Source organism: Elephas maximus, chromosome 17, assembly GCF_024166365.1.
Source record: "Elephas maximus indicus isolate mEleMax1 chromosome 17, mEleMax1 primary haplotype, whole genome shotgun sequence".
In the NCBI taxonomy this organism is placed as follows: domain Eukaryota; kingdom Metazoa; phylum Chordata; class Mammalia; order Proboscidea; family Elephantidae; genus Elephas; species Elephas maximus.
The window spans coordinates 83828155-83851780 of record NC_064835.1 but is presented as its reverse complement, the minus strand read 5'-3'; the positions used below and the strand labels follow the sequence as shown (position 1 = coordinate 83851780).

Below are 23626 nucleotides of genomic sequence, written 5' to 3'. Positions count from 1 at the left end.
TCACTCTCCATCTGGCAGTTCAATGCCTCCTATATTTAGTCCCTCTTTTTGATTATTGTGATCTTTTACCTATTGACTTCCATGATTCCCTGTTACGTGTATTGTTATTTTTTTTTAATTAATCTTAATTTGTTTGTTTTTATGATTTCCCTATTTGAGTTGATATCAGGACATTCTGTTTTGTGACCTTGTATTGTGCTGGTATCTGATATTATTGGTTTTCTGACCAAACAATATCCTTTAGTATTTCTTGTAGCTTTGGTTTGGTTTTTGCAAATGCTCTAAACTTGTGTTTATCTGTAAATATCTTAATTTCTCCTTCATATTTTAGAGAGAGTTTTGCTGGATATATGATCCTTGGCTGGCAGTTGTTCTCCTTCAGTGCTCTGTATATGTCGTCCCATTCCCTTCTTGCCTGGTTGGTTTCTGCTGAGTAGTCTGAACTTATTCTTATTGATTCTCCCTTGAAGGAGACCTTTCTTTTCTCCCTGGCTGCTTTTAAAATTTTTTGTTTGTCTTTGGTTTTGGTGAGTTTGATGATAATATGTCTTGGTGTTTTTCTTTTTGGATCAATCTTAAATGGGGTTCGAAGAGCATCTTGGATAGATATCCTTTCGTCTTTCATGATGTCAGGGAAGTTTTGTGTCAGGAGTTCTTCAACTATTTTCTCTGTGTTTTCTGTCCCCCCTCCCTGTTCTGGGACTCCAATCACCCCAAGTTATCCTTCTTGATAGAGTCCCACATGATTCTTAGGGTTTCTTCATTTTTTTAAATTCTTTGTCTGATTTTTTTTCAGCTATGTTGGTGTTGATTCCCTGGTCCTCCAGATGTCCCAGTCTGCATTCTAATTGCTCGAGTCTGCTCCTCTGTCTTCCTATTGCATTGTCTAATTCTGTAATTCTATTGTTAATCTTTTGGATTTCTACATGCTGCCTCTCTATGGATTCTTGCAACTTATTAATTTTTCCACTATGTTCTTGAATAATCTTTTTGAGTTCTTCAACAGTTTTATCGGTGTGTTCCTTGGCTTTTTCTGCAGTTAGCCTTATTTCGTTTGTGATGTCTTTAAGCATTCTGTAAATTAGTTTTTTATATTCTGTATCTGATAATTCCAGGATTGTATCTTCAGTTGGGAAAGATTTTGATTCTTTTGTTTGGGGGGTTGGAGAAGCTGTCATGGTCTGCTTCTTTATGTGGTTTGATATGGACTGCTGTCTCCGAGCCATCACTGGGAAACTAGTTTTTCCAGAAAATCCGCTAAAAAAAAAATGCAGTCAAATCCCTATCAGAGTTCTCCCTCTGGCTCAGGCTATTCGGATGTTGATGAAGCTGCCTGGGGAGGGTGGGGGAGGGATCAGAGAGATAGGAGAGTAGCACTTCAGAATATAGCCAGAGTTGCTTGTCTTGCTTGGAATGACTATTATATCTGAGATTTCCGCGGGGCACGTCGCCTATGTGTGCTGTCTGTGTGGAGATTGCCCCGGGGGGTCTGGCCCACTGGAGTCATGGTCAGATCCTCCACTGCCAGCCTGGGGCGGTGCACTCCTGACTCCAAAATCAGTCGCTGCCTCCCGGGGACTCCCCGTCCCACCTACCGCGTCACTGTGCCGCCTCTGCGAACCGGCTGGGCTCCCCCCCGGGGTCAGCTCAGGCGAGCGGAGCAGCTCCCCGAGCCTGCGCCACGACTGCTTGTCCCGCCTGGGACGGCACTCTCCCCGCTCCAAGACCCGTTGCTGTCTCCCGGGGCCTTCTCCCACTGGCTGCGCTGCCACGTCACCCGCGCGAACCGGCTGGGCCCCCCTCGGGGTCAGTTCAGGGGGGTGGAGCTGCTCCCCGCACCCCGCCAAAATCCCGGCGGGACGGCTGCCTGGCTGGGACGCTGCTCTCCCCGCTCCAAGACCAGTCACTGCCTCCTGGGGACTTCTCCCACTGGCTGAGCCACCACGCCACCCGCGTGAACCCGCTGGGCCCCCTCCTGGGGTTAGTTCAGGGGGGTGATGCAGCTCCCCGCGCCTGCTCCCCTCCTAAATCCCGGCGGGACGGCTCCCCGGCTGGGACGCTTCTCTCCCCGCTCCAAGACCGGTCACTGCCTCCCGGGGACTTTTCCCACCAGCTGCGCCGCCACGCCGCCGCACGAACTGGCTGGGCCCCCTCCCGGAATGAGTTCGGGGGCCAGGGCTAGGCCCCTTGTCTGTGCCGTCTGCCCTCCTGGGCTCTGCCCCAAATCGGGCGCCGAAGGTCACCTGACTGGTACGCTGGCTCCAGGCTCTGAAAACAATCGCTGCCTCTCCGTATTTGTTCGTTCTCCGTCTCTAAATCAGTGTTTGTTGTTCAGGGTTCATAGATTGTTATGTATGTGATCGATTCACTTGTTTTTCCCAGTCTTTGTTGCAAGAGGGATCCGCAGTAGCGTCCACCTAGTCCGCCATCTTGGCCCCGCCTCCTATCCATTAGTTTTTGCTGCATAACAAACCACCCCAAAACTAAGTGGCTCAAACAACAAATATTTTGATCTTTCTTATGAATTCATGGGTCAGCAGGGATGGCTCATGTGTCTGGAGCCTGAGCTGGGTTGGCTGTGATGACTGGGGACTATCACTTTGTAGTCTTTCATACTCCAGCAGGCCAGCCTGGACTTGTGAACATGGGGAAGTTCTACCCTGTCCTACAAGGTTGCTGTGAGTCAGAATGGACTGGACGGGAACTGGTAAGAGATGGAAGCACAGTTGCCCTTAGCTTCTTCAGTAGGACGCGTGGGAAGTAAATGTCCTCATATAGCTCAGATGAACCCTTTTCTACCCTCACATTTACCTGATATTTTGAATATTAAAATATACGATGAGAATAAGTTTCCCTCAGAATTTTGAAGGCACTGATTTCTAGCTTTAGTGTTTCTGCTGAGGAGTTGGGTCACTGATTCTTCATAGAGTATGTTGTAGCATCTTCCCTTTATCCCTAAGGCTCCAACCTTGGGCAGTAATGCAGTTGGGTCTTTTGTCTTTAATTTTGCTGATCCTTTCAATGTACGTCTGTTGTTCTTTACTTCTGGGAAATTTTTACGTGTTTCTTTGATAGCCTTCCTGGTGGCTTTTTATTTAAAAAAAAAAAAATCCCTCTCACCACTGTTCTGGAATTCCTATTTGTCAGTGTTGCAATGGATTATTTAAATAATCAGGGATTCATCACTAACTTATCTTCTGTCCCATTTCCATCCTTTTTCCTTGCTAGGAGATTTCCTTGGCTTTATGTTCCAAACCTGCTACTAAATTTTAATTTCTTTTCTTTTTTTTTTTTTAACAATTTTTATTGTGCTTTAAGTGAAAGTTTACAAATCAAGTCAGTCTCTCACACAAAAAACCATATACACCCTGCTACACACTCCCAATTACTCTCCCCCTAATGAGACAGCCCGCTATCTCCCTCCACTCTCTCTTTTCATGTCCTTTTTGCCAGCTTCTAACCCCCTTCACCCTCTCATCTCCCCTCCAGGCAGGAGATGACAACATAGTCTCAAGTGTCCACATAATCCAAGAAGCTCACTCCTCACCAGGATCCCTCTCCAACCCATTGTCCAGTCCAATCCATGTCTGAAGAGTTGGCTTTGGGAATGGTTCTTGTCCTGGGGCAACAGAAGGTCTGGGGGCCATGACCACTGGGGTCCTTCCAGTCTCAGTTAGACCATTAAGTCTGGTCTTATGAGAATTTGGGGTCTGCATCCCAATGCTCTCCTGCTCCTTCGGGGGTTCTCTGTTGTGTTCCCTGTCAGGGCAGTCATCGGTTGTAGCCAGGCACCATCTAGTTCTTCTGGTCTTGGGATGATGTAGTCTCTGGTTCATGTGGCCTTTTCTGTCTCTTGGGCTTGTAATCACCTTGTGTCCTTAGTTTTCTTCATTCTCCTTTGATCCAGGTGGGCTGAGACCAACTGATGCATCTTAGGTGGCTGCTTGCTAGTGTTTAAGACCCCAGATGCCACTCTTCAAAGTGGGTTGCAGAATGTTTTCTTAATAGATTTTATTATGCCAATTGACTTAGATGTCCCCTGAAGCCAAGGTCCCCAGACCCTTGCCCCTCGAAGCATTCAGTTTATTCGGAAACTTCTTTGCTTTTGGTTTAGTCCAATTGTGCTGACCTCCCCCGTATTGTGTGCTGTCTTTCCCTTCACCTAAAGGAGTTCTTATCTACTAATTAGTTAATACCCCTCTCCCACCCCACCCCCGTAACCACAAAATAATGTTTTCTTCTCAGTTTAAACTATTTCTCAAGTTCTTATACTAGTGGTCTTATACAATATTTGTCCTTTTGCAACTGACTAGTTTCACTCAGCATAATGCCTTCCAGATTGCTCCATGCCATGAAATGTTTCCCAGATTCCTCACTGTTCTTTATCGACGTGTAGTATACCATCGTGTGAAAATACCATAATTTATTTATCCATTCATCCACTGATGGGCACCTTGGTTGCTTCCATCTTTTTGCTATTGTAAACAGTGCTGCAATAAACATGGATGTGCATATATCTGTTTGTGTAACGGCTCTTATTTCTCTAGGATATATTCCAAGGAGTGGGATTGCTGGATCGTATGGTAGTTCTATTTCTAGCTTTTTAAGGAAGCACCAGATTGATTTCCAAGGTGGTTGTACCATTTGACATTCCCCCCAGCAGTGTAGAAGTGTTCCAATCTCTCCACAGCCTCTCCAACATTCATTATTTTGTGTTTTTTTGATTAATGCCAGCCTTGTTGGAGTGAGATAGAATCTCATTGTAGTTTTGATCTGCATTTCTCTAATGGCTAATGATCACAAACATTTCCTCATATATCTGTCAGCTACCTGAATGTCTTCTTTAGTGAAGTATCTATTCATATCTTTTGCCCATTTTTTAATTGGGTTATTTGTCTTTTTGCACTTGAGTTTTTGCACTATCATGTAGATTTTAGAGATCAGGCGCTGATCAGAAATGTCATAGCTAAAAACTTTTTCCCAGTCTGTAGGTAGTCTTTTTACTCTTCTGGTGAAGTCCTTGGATGAGCATAAGTGTTTGATTTTTAGGAGCTCCTAGTTATCTAGTTTTCCTTCTACATTCTTTATAATGTTTTGTATGCTGTTTATGCCATGTATTAGGGCTCCTAACGTTGTCCCTATTTTTTCTTCCATGATCTTTATCATTTTAGATTTGATATTTAGGTCTTTGATCCATTTTGAGTTAGTTTTTGTGCATGGAGTGAGGTATGGGTCTTGTTTCATTTTTTTGCAGATGGATATCCAGTTATGCTAGCATCATTTGTTAAAAAGACTGCCTTTTCCCCATTTAACTGTTTTGGGGCCTTTGTCAAACATCAACCGCTCATATGTGGATGGATTTATGTCTGGATTCTCAATTCTGTTCCTTTGGTCTATGTATCTGTTGTTGTACCAGTACCAGGCTGTTTTGACTACTGTGGCAGTATAATAAGTTCTAAAATCAGGTAAATTAGGGCCTCCCACTTTGTTCTTCTTTTTCAGTAATGCCTTATTTATCCAGGTCTTCTTTCCCTTCCATATGAAGTTGGTGATTTGTTTCTCCATCCCGTTAAAGAATGCCGTTGGGATTTGGATTGGAATTGCATTAAAAGTATAGATCGCTTTTGGTAGAACAGACATTTTTATAATGTTAAGTCTTCCTATCTATGAGCAAGGTATGTTTTTCCACTTACATAAGTCTCTTGGTTTCTTGCCGAAGTGTACTGTAGTTTTCTTTGTATAAGTCTTTTACATCTCTGGTAAGATTTATTCCTAAGTATTTTATCTTCCTAGGGGCTACTGTAAATGGCATTGCTTTTATGATTTCCTCTTTGATGTTCTTTTTGTTGGTGTAGAGGAATCCAACTGATTTTTGTACGTTTATCTTGTATCCTGATACTCTGCTAAACTTCTCTATTAGTTTCAGTAGTTTTCTGGAGGATTCCTTAGGGTTTTCTGTGTATAAGATCATGTCATCTGCAAATAGAGATACTTTGACTTCTTCCTTGCCAATCTGGATGCCCTTTATTTCTTTACCTAGCCTAATTGCTCTGGTTAGGACCTCCAGCACAATGTTGAATAAGAGTGGTGATAAAGGGCATCCTTGTCTGGTTTCCGATCTCAATGGGAATGCTTTCAGGCTCTCTCCATTTAGGGTGATGTTTGCTGTTGGCTTTGTATAAATAATGCCCTTTATTGAGAAATTTTCCTTCTATTCCTTTTTTGCTGAGAGTTTTTTATCATGAATGAGTGTTAAACTTTGTTAAATGCCTTTTCTGCATCTGTTGATAAAATCATGTGATTCTTGTCTTTTGTTTTATTTGTGTGGTGGATTACATTAATTGTTTTTCTAATGTTGAACCATCCCTGCTTATCTGTTATGAATCCCACTTGGTCATGGTGAATTGTTTTTTCTGATATGTTGTTGAATTCTATTGGCTAGAATTTCGTTGAGGATTTTTGCATCTATGTTCATGAGGGATATAAGTTTATAATTTTCTTTTCTTGTCGTACCTTTACCTGGTTTTGGTATCAGGGATATGGTGGCTTCATAGAATGAGTTTGGTAGTATTCCATCCTTTTCTATGCTCTGAAATACCTTTAGTAGTAGTGGTGTTAACTCTTCTCTGAAAGTTTGGTAGAACTCTGCAGTGAAGCCGTCCAGACCAGGGATTTTTTTTGTTGGGAGTTTTTTGATTACCTTTTCAATCTCTTCTTTTGTGATGGGTCTATTTAGTTGTTCTCCCTCTGTTCGTGTTAGTTTAGTTAGGTAGTGTGTTTCTAGGAATTCATCCATTTCTTCTAGGTTTTCAAATTTGTTTGAGTATAGTTTTTCATAGTAATCTGATATGATTCTTTTTATTTCAGTAGGATCTGTTGTAATATCATCCATCTCATTTCTTATTTGGGTTATTTGCTTCCTCTCCTGTTTTTCTTTTGTCAGTTTGGCCAGTGGTTTATTGATTTTGTTGATTTTTTCAAAAAATCAGCTTTTGGTATTCTTAGTTCTTTCAAATGTTTTTCTGTTTTCTATTTCATTTAGTTCAGCTCTGTTGTTGTTGTTGTTGTTGTTAGGTGCCGTCGAGTCGGTTCTGACTTATAGCGACCCTATGCACAACAGAGCAAAACACTGCCCGGTCCTGAGCCATCCTTACGGTCGTTGTTATGCTTGAGCTCATTGTTGCAGCCACTGTGTCAATCCATCTCTTTGAGGGTCTTCCTCTTTTCCGCTGACCCTGTACTCTGCCAAGCATGATGTTCTTCTCCAGGGACTTATTCCTCTTGACAACATGTCCAAAGTATGTAAGACGCAGTCTCACCATCCTTGCCTCTAAGGAGCATTCTGGCCTCACTTCCTCCAAGACAGATTTGTTTGTTCTTTTGGCAGTCCATGGTATATTCAATATTCTTCACCAACAGCACAATTTAAAGGCGTCAACTCTTCTTAGGTATTCCTTATTCATTGTCCAGCTTTCACATGCATATGATGGCGATTGAAAATACCATGGCTTGGGCCAGGCGCACTTTAGTCTTCAGTGTGACATCTTTGCTCTTCAATACTTTGAAGAGGTTCTTTGTAGCAGATTTGCCCAATGCAATGCGTCTTTTGATTTCTTGACTGCTGCTTCCATGGCTGTTGATTGTGGATCCAAGTAAAATGAAATCCTTCACAACTTCAATCTTTTCTCCATTTATCATGATGTTGCTCATTGGTCCAGCTGTGAGGATTTTTGTTTTCTTTATGTTGAGGTGTAATGAATAATGAAGGCTGTGGTCTTTGATCTTCTTTAGTAAGTGCTTCAAGTCCTCTTCACTTTCAGCAAGCAAGGTTGTGTCATCTGCATAACGCAGGTAGTTAATGAGTCTTCCTCCAATCCCGATGCCCCGTTGGTCTTCATATAGTCCAGCTTCTCAGATTATTTGTTCAGCATACAGATTAAATAGGTATGGTGAAAGAATACAACCCTGACGCACACTTTTCCTGACTTTAAACCAATCAGTATGCCCATATTCTGTCCAAACAACTGCCTCTTGATCTATGTAAAGGTTCCTCATGAGCACAATTAAGTGTTCTGGAATTCCCATTCTTCACAGTGTTATCCATAGTTTGTTATGATCCACACAGTTGAATGCCTTTGCATAGTCCATACAACACAGGTAAACATCCTTCTGGTATTCTCTGCTTTCAGCCAGGATCCATCTGACATAAGCAATGATATCCCTAGTTCCACATCCTCTTCTGAAACCAGCCTGAATTTCTGGCAGTTCCCTGTCGATATATTGCTGCATCCGTTTTTGAAAGATCTTCAGCAAAATTTTGCTTGCGTGTGATAGTAACGATATTGTTCTATAATTTCCACTTTCGTTTGGATCACCTTTCTTGAGAATAGGCGTAAATATGGATCTCTTCCCGTCAGTTGGCCAGGAAGCTGTCTTCAGTGTTTCTTGGCATAGACGAGTGAGCACCTCCAGAGCTGCATCTGTTTGTTGAAACATCTCAATTGCTCTAATTTTTATTATTTGTTTTCTTCTGGTGCCTGTGGGTTTCTTTTGTTGCTGTCTATTTGTTCAAGTTGTAGGGATGATTCTTTGATTTTGGCCCTTTCTTCTTTTTGGATGTGTGCATTTATTGATATAAATTGACCTCTGAGCACCGCTTTTGCTGTGTCGCAAAGGTTCTGATAGGAAGTGTTTTCATTCTCATTGGATTCTATTAATTTCTTTATTCCATTTTATTGTTCAGTTTCCAAGTGTTTGATTTCTTTTCCCTGCTTTTCCTGTTATTGATTTCCACTTTTATGGCCTTATGGTCAGAGAAGATGCTTTGTAATATTTCAATGTTTTGGATTCTACTAAGGCTTGCTTTATGACCTAATATGTGGTCTATTCTAGAGAATGTTCCATGTGCACTAGAAAAGCATACTTGGTTGCTGTTGGGCGGAGTGTTCTGTGTATGTCTATGAGGTCAAGTTGGTTGATTGTGCATTTAGATCTTCCGTGTCTTTATTGAGCTTCTTTCTGGATGTCCTGTCCTTCCCTGAAAGTGGTGTGTTGAAGTCTCCTACTATTATTGTGGAGGTGTCTATCGCACTTTTCAATGCTGATGGAGTTTATTTTATGTATCTTGCAGCCCTGTCATTGGGTGCATAAATATTCAATAAGGTTATATCTTCTTGGTGTATTGTCCCTTTAATCATTATATAGTGTCTTTCCTTATCCTTTCTGACGGATTTAACTTTAGTCTATCTTGTCAGAAATTAATATTGCCACTCTTTTTTGACTGTTGTTTATTTGATATATTTGTTTCCATCCTTTGAATTTTAGTTTGTGTCTCTAAGTCTAAGGTGTGTCTCTTGTAGGCAGCATATAGACGGATCTTGTTTTTTAATCCATTCTGCCACTCTCTGTTTCTTTATTGGTGCGTTTAGTCCATTGAAATTCAGGGTAATTTATGGATAGGTATGAATTTAGTGCTATCATTTTGATGTTTTTTTTGTGTGTTGACAGTTTCTTTTTCCCACTTGATTTTATGTGCTGAGTAGATTTTCTTTATGTATTGTCCTTTCCTCATATTTGTTGTTGTTGATTTTGTTTCTGGCGAGTCTCTATTTTTCCCTTGTATTTTATTTTGAAGAGTAGGATAGTTTGTCTCCTTTGTGGTTACCTTATTATTTACCCTTATTTTTCTAAATTTAAAACTAACTTTTATTTCTTTGTATCGCTGTATCTTCCTCTCCATATGGAAGGTGTATGATTACATTTCTTAGTCCTTCTTTATTATTTTAATGTTGTCTTCTTTTATACAATAACATCGTTACCCTGTGTTGGGCTTTTTTTTTTTTTGATTTCCCTGTCTGGGTTGACTTCTGGTTGCTCTGCCCAGTGTTCTAGTCTTGGGTTGATACCTGATATTACTGATTTTCTAACCAAAGAACTCCCTTTAGTATTTTTTGTAGTTTTGGTTTAGTTTTTACGAATTCCCTAAACTTGTGTTTATCTGGAAATGTCTTAATTTCACCTTCATATTTAAGAGACAGTTTTATTGGATATATGATTCTTGGCAGGCAATTTTTTCCTTCAATTTTTAAAATATGTCATCCCATTGCCTTCTTGCCTGCGTGGTTTCTGCCGAGTAGTCCGAGCTTATTCTTATTGGCTCTCCTTTGTAGGTGACTTTTCTTTTATCCCTCACTATTCTTATAATTCTCTCTTTATCTTTGGTTTTGGCAAGCTGGATTATGTCTTAGTGACTTTCTTTTAAGATCTACCTTATGTGGAGTTCGATGAGCATCTTGAATAGATATCTTCTCATCTTTCACAATATCAGGGGAAGTTTTCTGCCAACAAATCCTCAACAGTTTTCTCTGTATTGTCTGTTATCCCTCCCTGTTCTGGTACTCCAATTACTCGTAGGTTATTTCTCTTGATAGAGTCCCACATGATTCTTAAGGTTTCTTCATTTTTTAAAATTCTTTTATCTGATTTTTTTTCAAATATATTAGTGCCAAGTGATTTATCTTCGAGTTCAGAAATTCTAGCTTCTCCTTGATCAATTCTGCTCCTGTGACTTTCTATTGAGTTGTCTAATTCTGTAATTTTATTGTTAATCTTCTGAATTTCTGATTGCCATCTGTTTATGGATTTTTCCAGCTTATTAAACTTTTCATTATGTTCCTGAATAATCTTTCTAATTTCTTCAATTGCTTTATCTGTGTGTTCCTTGGCTTGTTCTGCGTATTGACTCATTCCCTTCCTAATGTCTTCAAGGGTTCTGTATATTAAACTTTGGTATTCTGCATCTGGTATTTCCAGGAATGCACTTTCACCGAAAAGATCCCTGGATTCTTTGTTTTTAGAGCCTGTGAAGGTGATCATGGCCTGTTTCTTTATGTGACTTGATATTGACTGTTGTCTCCGAGCCATCTATAAGTTATTGTATTAGTTTATACTTGCTTACTGTGTCGTAGCTGCTTGCTTTGTTTTGTTTGGTATACCCCTATGGGTTGGTTGAGTGATCTAGCTTGATTATTTTAACCTTTGGAGCTCTGGTGTCCTGTCCCCAGCTGGTTAGAGCTGTTATCAGGTATATCAGTCTAGGAGTCCATTCAGTTTTCTTGTATGAATTCAGCTCAGGTTTCCAGGTAGCTGATATCAAGTGTGTGGTACAGGCTCTGTCCTACAGTCTTAGAGGGGCATGGGTGATTGGTGTATATACCTGTATCTGATTGCAGCAGGGGTCACGCTCTGAACAAGGCAGGGGGCTGAGAATCGACCCCCAAGTGTCTCTGAAGAAAACACATCTCTGTTCCCTAGAGCATGCTGGTGGTGCGTTCTGCAGAGGGACCATGGGCAGCCAAAGTTTTTGTTGTAAGGACTGGCAGGTACCAGTTATCTTTGGACCCCTGCCTTGGGTGGCTGCGTGACCTGAGTGGAGCTACAAGTCCTTAGGTCCCTGTCGTGGGTAGGTGAGGGCCTTGTTTAATAGGCAAAGCAATGTCGAACATTAAACACCCACCTCTCCATGGCACAGCTGAAATGGTTGGAGTTTGCCAACAAGGGTCTATTGTCCCGAAATAGGCCCACACAGGTCCATGCAGATGGGAAAGGTGCTCAAAGTCCACAGACGGTTTATGCCTGGACAAGAGCCACTTCTGTCCTGAGCTCCTCCAGTTAATGGAGCTAGCAAATTATCTTTTCCCCCCAGTTTCAAATTTTTCCTTCCCCAAGGCCGGGAGGATGGCTCTAGGTGCTCACCAGGGCCTATCTCAGGCCCAGGGATTCAGCCGCTGAAGCTGGCTTGGGGGTGGGGGGGAGCGCGGTAAAATATACGCAGGTGCTTAGCTTTTGCCCAGAGCGCCCTTCTCCTCAGGTTCCGGAGGTGTGAGTGGACTGTGTGGCTGCTGCTTCTCCCTGAGGACACTGTGGCCCAACGCTAGTGCCAGCCCGCTGCTGCCTCCGCTGCTCCAGGAATGGTGCCTGAGGGCTCCCTGTGATTCAGGTCTGGTAAGTCTTCTCCACTTCTGAATGGTCTCTTCCTTCACTTGCCCTTCAGTTCATTGTCTAAGCTTGCCTTTGATGCTCAGGGCTCCCAGCTTGTCACAGATATACTTCTTTCCCTTGTTTTTTCGGGTCTTTGTTGTAAACAGGGCTCCACGGAAGCGTCTGTCTATTCCGCCATCTTGGCTCCGCCTTCTTATCTCCTATTTTTAGTTCCCAAGAGATTGTTCTTGTTCTCTGATTATTCTTTTCTTGTGGGACCCTATTATTATTCTGTGAACACAATGTCTTCGCTTATTTGTCTAAGGACATTTTAGGCTTCTTTGTTTGTTTTTCTAGTTCCTTATTTTTTTGTCTCCTCAATTTGTTTGTTTGTTTGTTTTTGGTTCCTGTGTTTCACATTGGGCATGTTCCTCAAATGTCTGATGATTCATCACTGCCCATTCATGTTTAAGAGCGAGGCACCAGATGGCAGATTAGAAGCTTACTGTCCTGTGCAGGCTTTGTTTGCTGGGGCTTCATTAGTGTGATCAGGTGGTTGGCTGGCCTTTCCATTGGAGGACCCCAGATTTGGAGATGTTTTCTCTGAGTGATTTGAGATTGCCAAATGTCTCACATACCCTTTGATTTCTTGTGGTGGAGGTGATACAGATCTGGCTAGGGGAATTCTGGAAGCAGAATTTTATCTGAGTCAGATAAAATTTCTCCTGTGTTTAGCTCAGAATTTTAACTGCTTTTCATGTTCTAAAGTCTGGAGCCTCCATTGTTTGGTTTGTTCAAAGAATATACCTCTGTCTATCGTGGGTTGAGGGAGTGGACGGGGCAGGAGCTGGTGAGTGGCCTCCAGAGGGCCTTTCCAGAAAAACCCAATGTTTCTGTCTTAGTTATCTAGTGCTTCCACAACAGAAACACTGCAAGTGGGTGGCTTTAACAAACAGATATTAATTTTCTCAGAAAAAAAAAAAAATTTTTTTTTTTTAGGAGGCTAGATGTCCAAATTCAGGACAGCAACTCTAGGGGAAGGCTTTCTCTCTCTGTTGGCTCTGGGGGAAGGTCCTTGTGTCTTTTCAGCCTGTGTCCCTCAGTTCCTTGGTGGTCTTCATGTGGCATGGCATCTATCTTCTCCCATCTGTTCTTCCTTCTGTGCATAATCTGCTCCTTTTATATCTCTAAAGTGATTGGTTTAAGACACATCCTACACTGATATAACCTCATTAACATAACAAATGGAACCCGATTCCCAGATGGGATTACCTCCACACATTTAGGGGTTAGGATTTACAGCACATACTTTCGGGGGATACAATTCACTCCATAACAGTTTCTATGACCATGCTTGCCAGTAGCAACAGCAGAAGCTACTGGACAATGATTGCACCTTCCTTCTACCTTACAAACCATGAAGAATTGAATCTAATTGATAAGACCTATTTTGCATCTAGAGCCTCAGCAGCAAAGATTTTTGAGTCTTCAGTACAAAAAGACTATATTGGGTACCAAGTGCCATCTTACCATATCTTCTACCCCATCTTAAAAGTTATGTAATTGATCCTGGACCTCTGGGATTTCATTAAGCGCATTTCTTCCAATACCACTTCAGCTCATAAAGCATCTTCACAATGATAAACTGGATGGCTGGCAGTTATTTTTTTGATCTCTGAGCATAGTGCCAAGGCTCTCTGTCTTACTCTTTTGGTTGCTTTTGGTATTGCAGGAGTCTCAAACAATTGATTGTTTTGTTGTTGATATCCCAAACCAAACCAAACTCATCGCTGTCAAATTGATTCTGACTCATAGCGACCCTATAGGACAGAGTAGAACTGCCCCACAGAGTTTCCAAGGAGCAGCTGGTGGATTTGAACTGCCCATCTTTTGGTTAGCAGCTGAGCTCTTAACCACAGGAAGTAACAAATCCTGCCTGCAGGCTCTGCTCAGGCAAGGTGGATGTGCCTGTGGGATCTGCAGCTCTACGGGAGGCCAACTTGGCTGGAGGCTGAAGGCTGAAGGCAGCATGTACTAACAATGCACCTGGGACACTGCCTTGGGGGCTTTTTTTTGGGGTAATGAACCAACTACCTGTCAGAGGTTCCTCCAACATGCCGTGCTGGGTCTTGAACTAAGGCTCTTGTGTATTTTCTTTTGCTCAGAACCCCTCCCTTTTTACCTGACTACTTTTTAAAGACCAAATTCCTCAGAAAGACCAAGCATTTCACTGGAAATGTGAGTCTTGGCAAACCAAACAAGGGTTTACTTGACCCCTTGCGACATGGTGATTTTCCTCTGCTACCTACCCTAAAGGGCTGGAGTTTGATTTTATCAGTTGCGATGGTGAGTTCCCAATGGCTGGGGGAGGTGGGGAGAATGTTCTTTCCTGATACGGCGGTCTCCAGTTGACTCAGCCATTGGGAAAGGTGGGGTAGAATCACTGGGGGGGTTCAGGTCGACCGTATACCAGCAGCAGCTGACCTTCTTTACCTGTCAGTGTAACGTGGGTCAGGGAGAAACAGGCAGGTCAGCAGGATGGTTGAGGTCTCCCACAGACTATGAGAGATGGAGGGCCCACAGCCACCCTAAAATTGTGCCTAAGGTGATCTCATACTTGACCTTTTTTGACAGAGGCACAAAGAGGTCAAGACTTATGTCCGAGGTGATTTATTGAGTTCTGCAGAGCAAGAACTAGAATGTCAGCCTTCTGATTCTTACTTCATATTCCTCCCTCCCCTTGTGCAAGGACTGAAGGCTAACTGATGAAATTATAAGCGGTAGTGTCTTTAAAATAATTTTGTACAAGCAGAGGCCATGGCCATCAGCTTTGCGTGCTTTGAAGTATTACAGATTCATCCAGAAGTTCCTGAGAATTTCCTCCTTGGTCACATTGCCTGCTGACTCATCCTGTGGGCACAAAGCTGCTGGAAAGAGAGTCAGTATTCTTTGGAATCCTGGACCTTCATCTCAGTGGGGCCTGTGATCCTACATCAGAGTCTAAGGAATTGAGGGGCCCCTGGAGTTCAGGGTGGTGCAAATGGCTTGTGCTTGACTACCAGCCTAAAGCTTACAGCCAGGAAAGCCCTCTGGAGCCACTCCACTCTGCAACACATGGGGTTGCCATGAGCTGGAATTTGCTCAAAGGCAATGAGTTTGTTTTTGTTTTTGGTTTGGGTCAACAGTAACGTAATAATAGCTTGACCTAAAGCACCGTTTCTGAGACAGCCTCCCGTAACCTTTTCCCTGGAGCAGAGAACTAATTGTGGCCACCTGGGCTCTGGTTAGTGGCATTTCATAATGTCTTTCTGTTCTGCACCGAGCAAACCTCACACTGTTTCTCAACAAGGCAGAAAAACTCCGGTGTGACCTCCCTGCAACCGAAAAACTGTTAGGCAACCCCAGTGTTGAAACGCAGTGCACTTCTAAAACAAAACCAGGGGGTTCTGGCATTGGTCCCGAAGCCTTGGCATTTCACATATAATTGCCGCAGCCCATCCTGATTTTGAATGCTGACAGATGGACGTCAGGTAGAGAAAAAAGATTATGCCACTTACTGGTGGGTGGGGCCTTGGACAAAGAGCCTCATGCTCTTTTTACCTCAGTTTCCAGGTCTTTAAAATGGGACTAGACACATACAACTTGATGAATGCTAGAAAATGAAATGAGGTAATTCTGTGAAGCTCCTAGCTCAGTGCCTTCTGCCTTTACAATTCCCCCCTCAATCCGGTGAATTCCTGGCCCTACTTCTACGGAACCCCTGGCGGGGCTGAGGAAAGCAACTCATTTGAGCTTTAGCAATAGCAAAGCAGAATTAGCCAAGGCCTTCTGCTGGAAGTGAGGGTGCTGGTCAGGGATGCTGGGTGGGGGTGGAGAGCGGGAATCATACCATATAAACCAAGTCAATCATGAGTGGAGATTAATCCAGAAGATTAACCCACGAGAAGATTGTTATTCATACCGCCTATCCCCTGGTCCCCTCCGTCCTGTGACCATTTTTACGGTAATGAAGGCATTTGCCTGAGGATTTAGGAGGCTTTGAAGTGAAATGAAGGAGCTCAGGTGGCACAGTGGTTACCTGCTCGGCTGCTAACTGAAAGGATGGCAGTTCGAACCCACCAGCCCTTCCACAGGAGGAAGATTGGCAGCCTGCTTCTGTAAAGATTTGCAGTCTTGGAAACCCTATGGGGCAGTTCTACTTTGTCCTATAGGGTCATTGTGAGGAGGAATCAACTCAATGGCTATGTTTTTATTTTTTTATTTTTTATTAGTATTTTGAAATGAAATACAGAGAGCTGGATCTGGAAGACAGAGACAGTGCTAATTCTAGTTCTGGTTCTGCTTTTTGCTAGTTATGTGACCTTGACCAGACCTCTTGTATCCACCAGGGTCCCAACAGGAAACAATTCAAGCAGATGTGTTGCATAGAGGGACTTTCCCAGGGTGTGGGCAGGTTAGAAGAACGACAAGGGGTAGGTGTCCCGCCTCCGTGGAGGTCAAGGAGAGAAAATGGCGTTTCCTGAGGGTCTTAGCTTGCTAGAGCTGCTGTCACGGAATACTACAACCTGGGTGGCTTACAAGAACAGAAATTTATTCTGTCACAGTTCTGGAGGCTAGTGGTCCGAAAGAGGGTGGTGGTGTGGCCAGGCTCTCTCTGAAGGCTCAGAGAAGGCCCCTTCTTGTCGCTCTCACTTCCTGGTAGACCCAGGCATTCCTTGGCCTGTCATGCATCTTCACATGGCCATCCTTCCTGTCTGTGTCTCCGTGTGTCTTCTTTTTTATAAGAACACCACTCATGTGGGATTAGGACCTAACCTCCTCTGGTATGACCTCGTGTTAACTGAGAACATCTGCAAAGACCTGTTTCCCAACAAGGCTGTGTTCACAAGTACCAGGGGTTAGAATTTCAACATTTCTTTTTGGGAGGCATGATTCAATCCAGGTCACTGAGCCTGGTGAGAGCTGGAGCAATGAGAAGGGATGCCTTGTGGCAGCTCTAAGTGTGGAGCCCCACCCTTTCTCTCTCCTCCCACCTTCCAGTCTCCTGCTGGGCCTCCTGTGGGCTGAATAGGAAGTCTGAATGATGCAGTGTGCAGGGGCCAGCCTCACAAAGCAGGGCACGGCATGGGTGCATGTGTGCATGTGTGCGTGCCATGTGTGATGGAAAATAACAAGCTCATGGCTTAACCACTCTGGACCTCACCCACAAAAAATGGGAAGAAAAACCCTTGCCCTGCCTACATTACTAGGTGGTCCTGTCAGCACACCACCCAAGTTCTTACAGTTTCCGGCTAAGGTGCCTCTGCCACGGGTTGAAGGTGAAGAGGCAGAGAGCAGCGCTTAGCCCCAGAGAGCAAGCATGAAATGTGTTTGTTCCCTCCCATTTTAGCTTAGAAATGAAATTTTAAATCGTGGTCCATAATATAATCTCTATTTGCTTTAGCGAAAAAGAAAAAAAAAGCAAACAAAAACTTGCTGTGTATTCCGACTCAGAGTGACCCTATAGGACAGAGTAGAACTGCCCCATAGGGTTTCCAAGGAGCAGCTGGTGGATTTGATCTGCCTTCCTTTTGGTTAGCAGCTGAGTTCTTATCCACTGTGTCACCAGGGCTCCTCCATTTGTTTTATGTGGGATTTTAAGTAATACTATCTGTAATATTTTAAATTCCATATCAGTTGAGTACATTTAGTGCTCTGGGAAGATAAAGCATGTTTGGCTGTGGCTTTGATTATCCCCACCCCCACCACCTCACCCGAGGACTTCTCTAGATGAAGTAGCCTTGCCTGACAGAAGCCCAGGGCAGCCACAACCATGAAGGTCTGTGACAGCGTGCTGGTACTTCTTTTCCAAGAAGTGGGACCCTGAGCACCTGGGAACCATGCCTCCTCACCCCACTACAGCCTAGACACTAAGAGATATCAAGGAAGAAAAGAAAGAAGATCAGGTGAACCATGTCACAGAGAAGGGAAGCAGTCAAGCCTGCATGTGGCCATGTAGCATTCTTTCTACCTGAGCACCTTCCCCCTGCCCCAGTCAGTCTCCCTGGCTGTGGTCCTATGGCTCCCTGGGACCTTGCTTCCCACCCTGGGAATCTTATTGAGAATTCCTTGTATGTGCTGAGTCACTTCTCTCTACCTGCTTTAAAAATTCTCTCTTTGTTTTTGGTTTTCAACCTTTGGACTATAATGTCTATCTCTGAGTTTATCCTGCTTAGAGTTGTGGAGCATGTTAGCTAGAGACTCAGCACCAGGTACTGTGTGGGTCACATGGATGAACAAGTCAGCAGAGACCTCATCCTGCTCAGGCTCACAGGCAACAAGGCAAGAAATCAAAAACCAAACTTGTTGCTGTCAACTCAATTCCGACATGCTAACCCCAAGTGTCACACAGTAGAACTGTTCCATTGTGTTTTCTTGGCTGTGATCTTTATGGCTATAGATCGCCGGACCTTTCTTCTTCAGTGCTGTTTCGCGGGCTAGAACCACCAACCAAAAGGCTTGTGCCACCCAGGGATTTCCCACAGAGGGCAGGGTGGCTGTTAATCAAAGTTAGAACACATGCAAGAGCTCTCAGGAGCATATAGCTGTCAATGTCAAGTCTTTTCCATAGGTATGCAGCTGTGAGGGGGAAATAGCTAAACTGATATCATGGGGTCCAAAATTGGGGTCCACCCTGCTCATTATGGAGAAGATGAGGAGGGGCTAGTTTGCCCCTAGGCAGCATAAAAATAACAGTAGCTGGGGTAGAGGATCAAGTCCTAAGGTGTAAACCACTATCATCCAGCTAGGTGGTCTTTTTTCTTGCACACTGAGAGGACTACCAGGGTGTGATTTAGACTAGAGTGAGGATGGATAGCCCTGTAAGGCAGAGAGCGTCATGCAGACAGGTGGCAGGAGTGGACTCAGTCTTTCATGGGGCTCTTTGTGGTTTGGGAAATGTGGGGCTAACCTCTTAAGATGTAATACATTGGAGCTCCAAAGTGGGTTTCTGAAAACTCATCATTAACACATCTGTAGTCAGAGAGCAGACCTAAGCGAGTTCAAGGAACCCCTGCTTTCGATTTTTAACTCCTGTATTACTTGCTGAAACCTTTCAGCAAGAGGGATTTGGAGAGAGCTGATGTTAGCACCACCAGTATCTTACAGAAGTAAGTTCTCAGAGGGTAGTATTCTAAATCTATCTGGACAGACAGTACCCAGCAGCAGGCCACAGACCCTGGACACCATAGGGCACTAGGCCCAGCTTCTCCCAGCTCTCAGAGTTGAACTCTTTGCTCAGGCCATCTGGTTTCCTCATGCTTCTCAGATGTTGCAGGCTCCAAATCCCGAAAAGGGCTTATTAGGCCCCAGCTGGAAACCAGGGAGAGGCCAGAGGTGGGTTTGGCCTCTGCTGGGGGAGGAGGAGAGAAACCTCCCTTCAGTTTCTAATTCTCCCTTCCTCATGTTCTCTCGAGCCCTGGTGGTGCAGTGATTAAAAGCTCAGCTGCTAACTGAAAGGTCGGCAGTTTGAATCCACCAGCTGTTCCTTGGAAGCCCTGTGGGGCAATTCCACACTGTCCCATGGAGCAATTCCACTCTGTTCTACTATGAGTTGGAATTGACTTGACAGCAATGGGTTTGGTTTTTTTGAGTTTGTGTTCTCTTGGAAGGAGCCCTAGTGGCACAGTGGTTAAAAACTCAGCTGCTAACTGAAAGGTCAGTGGTTCAAATCCATCAGCCACTCCATGGGAGAAAGATGTGGCAGTCTGCTTGCATAAAGATTTAGAGCCTTGGAAAGCCTATGGGACAGTTGTACTCTGTCACATTGGGTCGCTATGAGTCGGCATCGACTGAAAGGCAGTGAGTTTCATTTTTTGGTTTTTGTTCTCATCGTCTGTCCTCTAGGCCATACTTCTGCTTTCTTCCCGGAAAAGACACACTCTGTGGGATGGCTTTTCCCCGCTCCTGCTCGTTTCAGAAGGGGTTTCCTTGTTCTTCTTCCTTAGAGAGGAGAGAGACATATATGCTGATACAGGGAGAGAGAGAGAGAGAGAGAAGGAAAGACCGATTCATTGGTTTCCCTTGGGGATCCAGGACATTGTCTTGTATTTTTTCTTATGCATGATCTGAGATGTTATATGAGACTTACCAGGGCAGGTTGTTAAAATGCAGATTCCTGGGCCCTTTGCACTTTCCTAAGTGGAAACTCTGGGGAGCTGGCGTGGTTTCAGGAATCTGGATTTCTAACCAATCTCGGCACTTCTTCCGCCCACAGAAGCTTGAGAAATGGGTTCTTTTAGAGATAGCAGCTGTAGTGAATGGGCCCTGTCCTCAGCCAGGAACCTTGAGCAAACCTTGGAACCCTTGTGTCAAAGGGAGAGAATCCTTTACAGCCCATTCAGTGAGGGTTACATGAGAACGTGTGTGTATTGAAGATCTTATAACTGCAAAGGTCCCACAATAGAAGTAATGTTAATCATTGGGAAATACTGAGTTATTCGAAGCATCAGAAGAGCCCTGGTGGTGCAGTGGGTAAGCACTTGGCTGCTAACAGAAAGATCGGCGGTTCAGGCTCACCAGCCGCTCCTTGTGAGAAAGATGTGGCAGTCTGCTTCCATAAAGGTTTACAGTCTTGGAAACCCTATAGGGCAGTTCTGCTCCGTCATATAGGACAGCTTTGAGTCAGAACCAATTCCTCGGCACCCAACCACCACCACCACCAACGCATCAAACTCTCCTGTCCTGCTGGCTGGGTTCCACACTCAGGTCTTCTTTTTATGAATGTTCGGAAGAGATGAAAGGGAAACTCAAATTACAATTTTGTTGTTGTTAGCTGCCACGAAGCTGGCCCCTGACTCATGGTGACCCCATGTGCAACGGAATGAAATGCTGCCCAGTCCCGCGCCATCGCTGTGATCAGTTATGGACTGAACCGTTGGGATCCATAGGGTTTTCGTTGGCTGATTTTAAGAGGTTTTAATTCTCCCTGTTGAAAATAGAGAAGAGATCTCTCTTCCCCTTTTCTTTCAAAATTCACTTTAGAAAACGTGTAAGTTCTTTCTCTGTCTCTTTGAGAAGTATGTAAAGCCAAGATGTTTCCTAAAGGACCTGGGTGCCATCTCTTGAATGTCGTCATCAGGAAAATTCTCCCCTCTCTCCCAGTTTCTTGTAAGGAGATTAGTATAATTTCAGGTGGCTCTACTTGTCTCAGGCCATAAATATGCTAGATAATTAGCAATTTTATCTAGAAAACATGAATGTAATGAGTTGTATCCACTTAGATAAAAAAAAAACAATAGTTGCTGTTGAGTTAATCTTGCCTCATGGCAACCCCATGTGTGTCCGGGTAGAACTGGGCTTCATAAGGTTTTCAACGGCTGTGTTTTCAGAAACAGATGGCCAGGCCTTTCTTCTGAGGCAGTCCCTGAGTGATGCAAATGGTCTCGGCTGCTAACTGAAAGTCTAGAAGTTCAAGTCCACCCAGAAGCTCCTTGGAAGAAAGGCCTGGTGATCCACTTCTGAAAAATCAGTCATCGAAAACCCTGTGGAGCACAGTTCTACTCTGACGTACATGGAATCACCGTCAGTTGATTTGACAGCAACTGTCTCTCCTTCCGAGGCACCTCTGGGTGGAGTCAGACCGCCAGCCTTTAGGTTGGCAGCTGAATTGCTTGCACCATCCAGGGGCTCCACTTAGCTAAATAAAGGATAGCTTTTTTTCCCTTTCTGCCTTTGTAATTTCTTTAGCGGATTACTTGAGAAGCATCACATTCTGGTTTAACGCTTATTTAATAATAAAACTGTTTTCTTCCTTTTCTATTTTTGTGGAGAGGATCTCTGGGTTGGGAGTAGATTTTGTTTTTAATTATATTTCCCCAGTAGAGATTTCAAAGGAGCTCCCACGACCAACTGGCCCTATTCTGCAAGTGCACGAGCCTCTCGTCTGTCATTCCTGGACGGCCTGGTGCTGCAGGCTACGCTACCCTAAATCTCCTTCCTCCACTAGGTGCGGCTCATCATGCTCTCAGTGTCTCCGACTCCCCACAGCACTGCTGCCCTTGTTCCTCTGAAGTCTCATTTAAAGTCCAAATGAGCCACTTGTGCCACAAAAACAAAAACCAAACCGGTTGCCATGGAGCGGATTCTGATTCACAGCGACCCGTGTGTTATACAGTAGAACAGCTCCAGAGGATTTTCTTAGCTGTGATCTTTACAAAAGCAGATCGGCAGGTCTTTCTTCAGCTGTGCGGATGAGTGGATTTGAACTGTCAACCTTTAGGTTAGTAGTCAAGCATAGATTGTTTATGCTTCCTAATCCTAGGCTTGTTGAGGGCAGTCAGCTGTGCTGATTTCTCCTTACTTCTATGTAATGCTTAGCACAGTGATAAATTGACAATCAAATTCTTCTGGAAGAGTTACTACATCCCTTGGTTCCCTCAAATCTGGCCCTGTAAAAAAAAAAAAAAAAAAAAAATTTTCAATAACAAAAATGATTAAGAACTTGTTATAAGTACTTGCTATGGTCAGGCACCAAAGCTAGGTGCTTTCTATGTATTATCCCCTTTAACCCTCCCAGCGATTCATAGTGTAGATACTATGGCTGACTTTTTGGAAGTAGATCACCAGATCTTCTCCACGGAAGTGAGTTAACCCTTGCACCACCCAGGAACTCCAAACAAATAAGTAGTTCCTTATAAAATGCAAATGCTGTAGTAAGGGTCCCTATGATTACTCCCCAAATTGTAAGGAGGTAGGCAACATTTCACAGGCAATAGCATCTTATATAAGTGCATGGTTTGGTTTTATTCATTTTGTTGTTGTTATGTGTTTTTGCGTTTATATTTTTAACCATTTCAAAGAATATTCACAAATACCGTCTAATCTGAGCCCACATCAGCCTGCACTGCTCACTTCTGATAAAAGCAAAATGGAGCCATCCCCTGCCTTAGCCCACTGTGCTCATCTACTCTCTTTCACCCCACATTTGCCTTACATCATTGGGAGATGGACATAGGGCGGGGGCAGATCCTGGAGTCTCTAAGTCTTGGGCCCGGGGGTTAGAGACTGGCAAAAACCTTTGATCTCACATTTGATAATGGTAATGATACCTGGAAAACCAAACTAAACATGCTGAGTTGATTCTGACTCGTAGTGACCCTATAGGACAGAGTATAACTGCCATATAGGGTTTCCAAGGAAGTGGCTGGTGGATTTGAATTGCTGACCTTTTGGTTAGCAGCCTGTGCTCTTAACCAGGGCTCCAGATAAACCAAAAAAAAACCCAAACCCATTGCTATTGAGTTGATTCCGATGAATAGTGACCCTGTAGGACAGAGTAGAACTGCCCCATAGGGCTCCAGATAAAAAGGTGCAAAAATCCAGAAGCAGGGATGGAATGGAATTTGTATACCATATTTTTACAAAAATAACACACACTTTTTATGCTTTTTGGCCAACCTCACCCTCCCCCTGCGAGGTTTTTTTTGTAAGTGCATTATGCTAATTTTTTTTACAGCACCATGTAAAAAAATTAGTATAGCAGCACTTATGAAAACACCTCACGGGGGTGGCGGGGTGGGGGAGGGGGAGGGAATGGCAAGGTTGGCAAACAAATGTGTTATTTCTGTGGATTATTTGTGTAAATATGTGGTAGTTGGTCTTGGGCTGA

At 43.7% G+C, this 23626-nt stretch overlaps 1 protein-coding gene across 1 annotated transcript in view; it reads left to right on the top strand.

Annotated features, from left to right (window-relative positions):
- Nucleotides 1-23626, top strand: part of IL1R2 (interleukin 1 receptor type 2) — a 96796-nt gene that overhangs the window by 6555 nt on the left and 66615 nt on the right. The window lies entirely within an intron of this gene.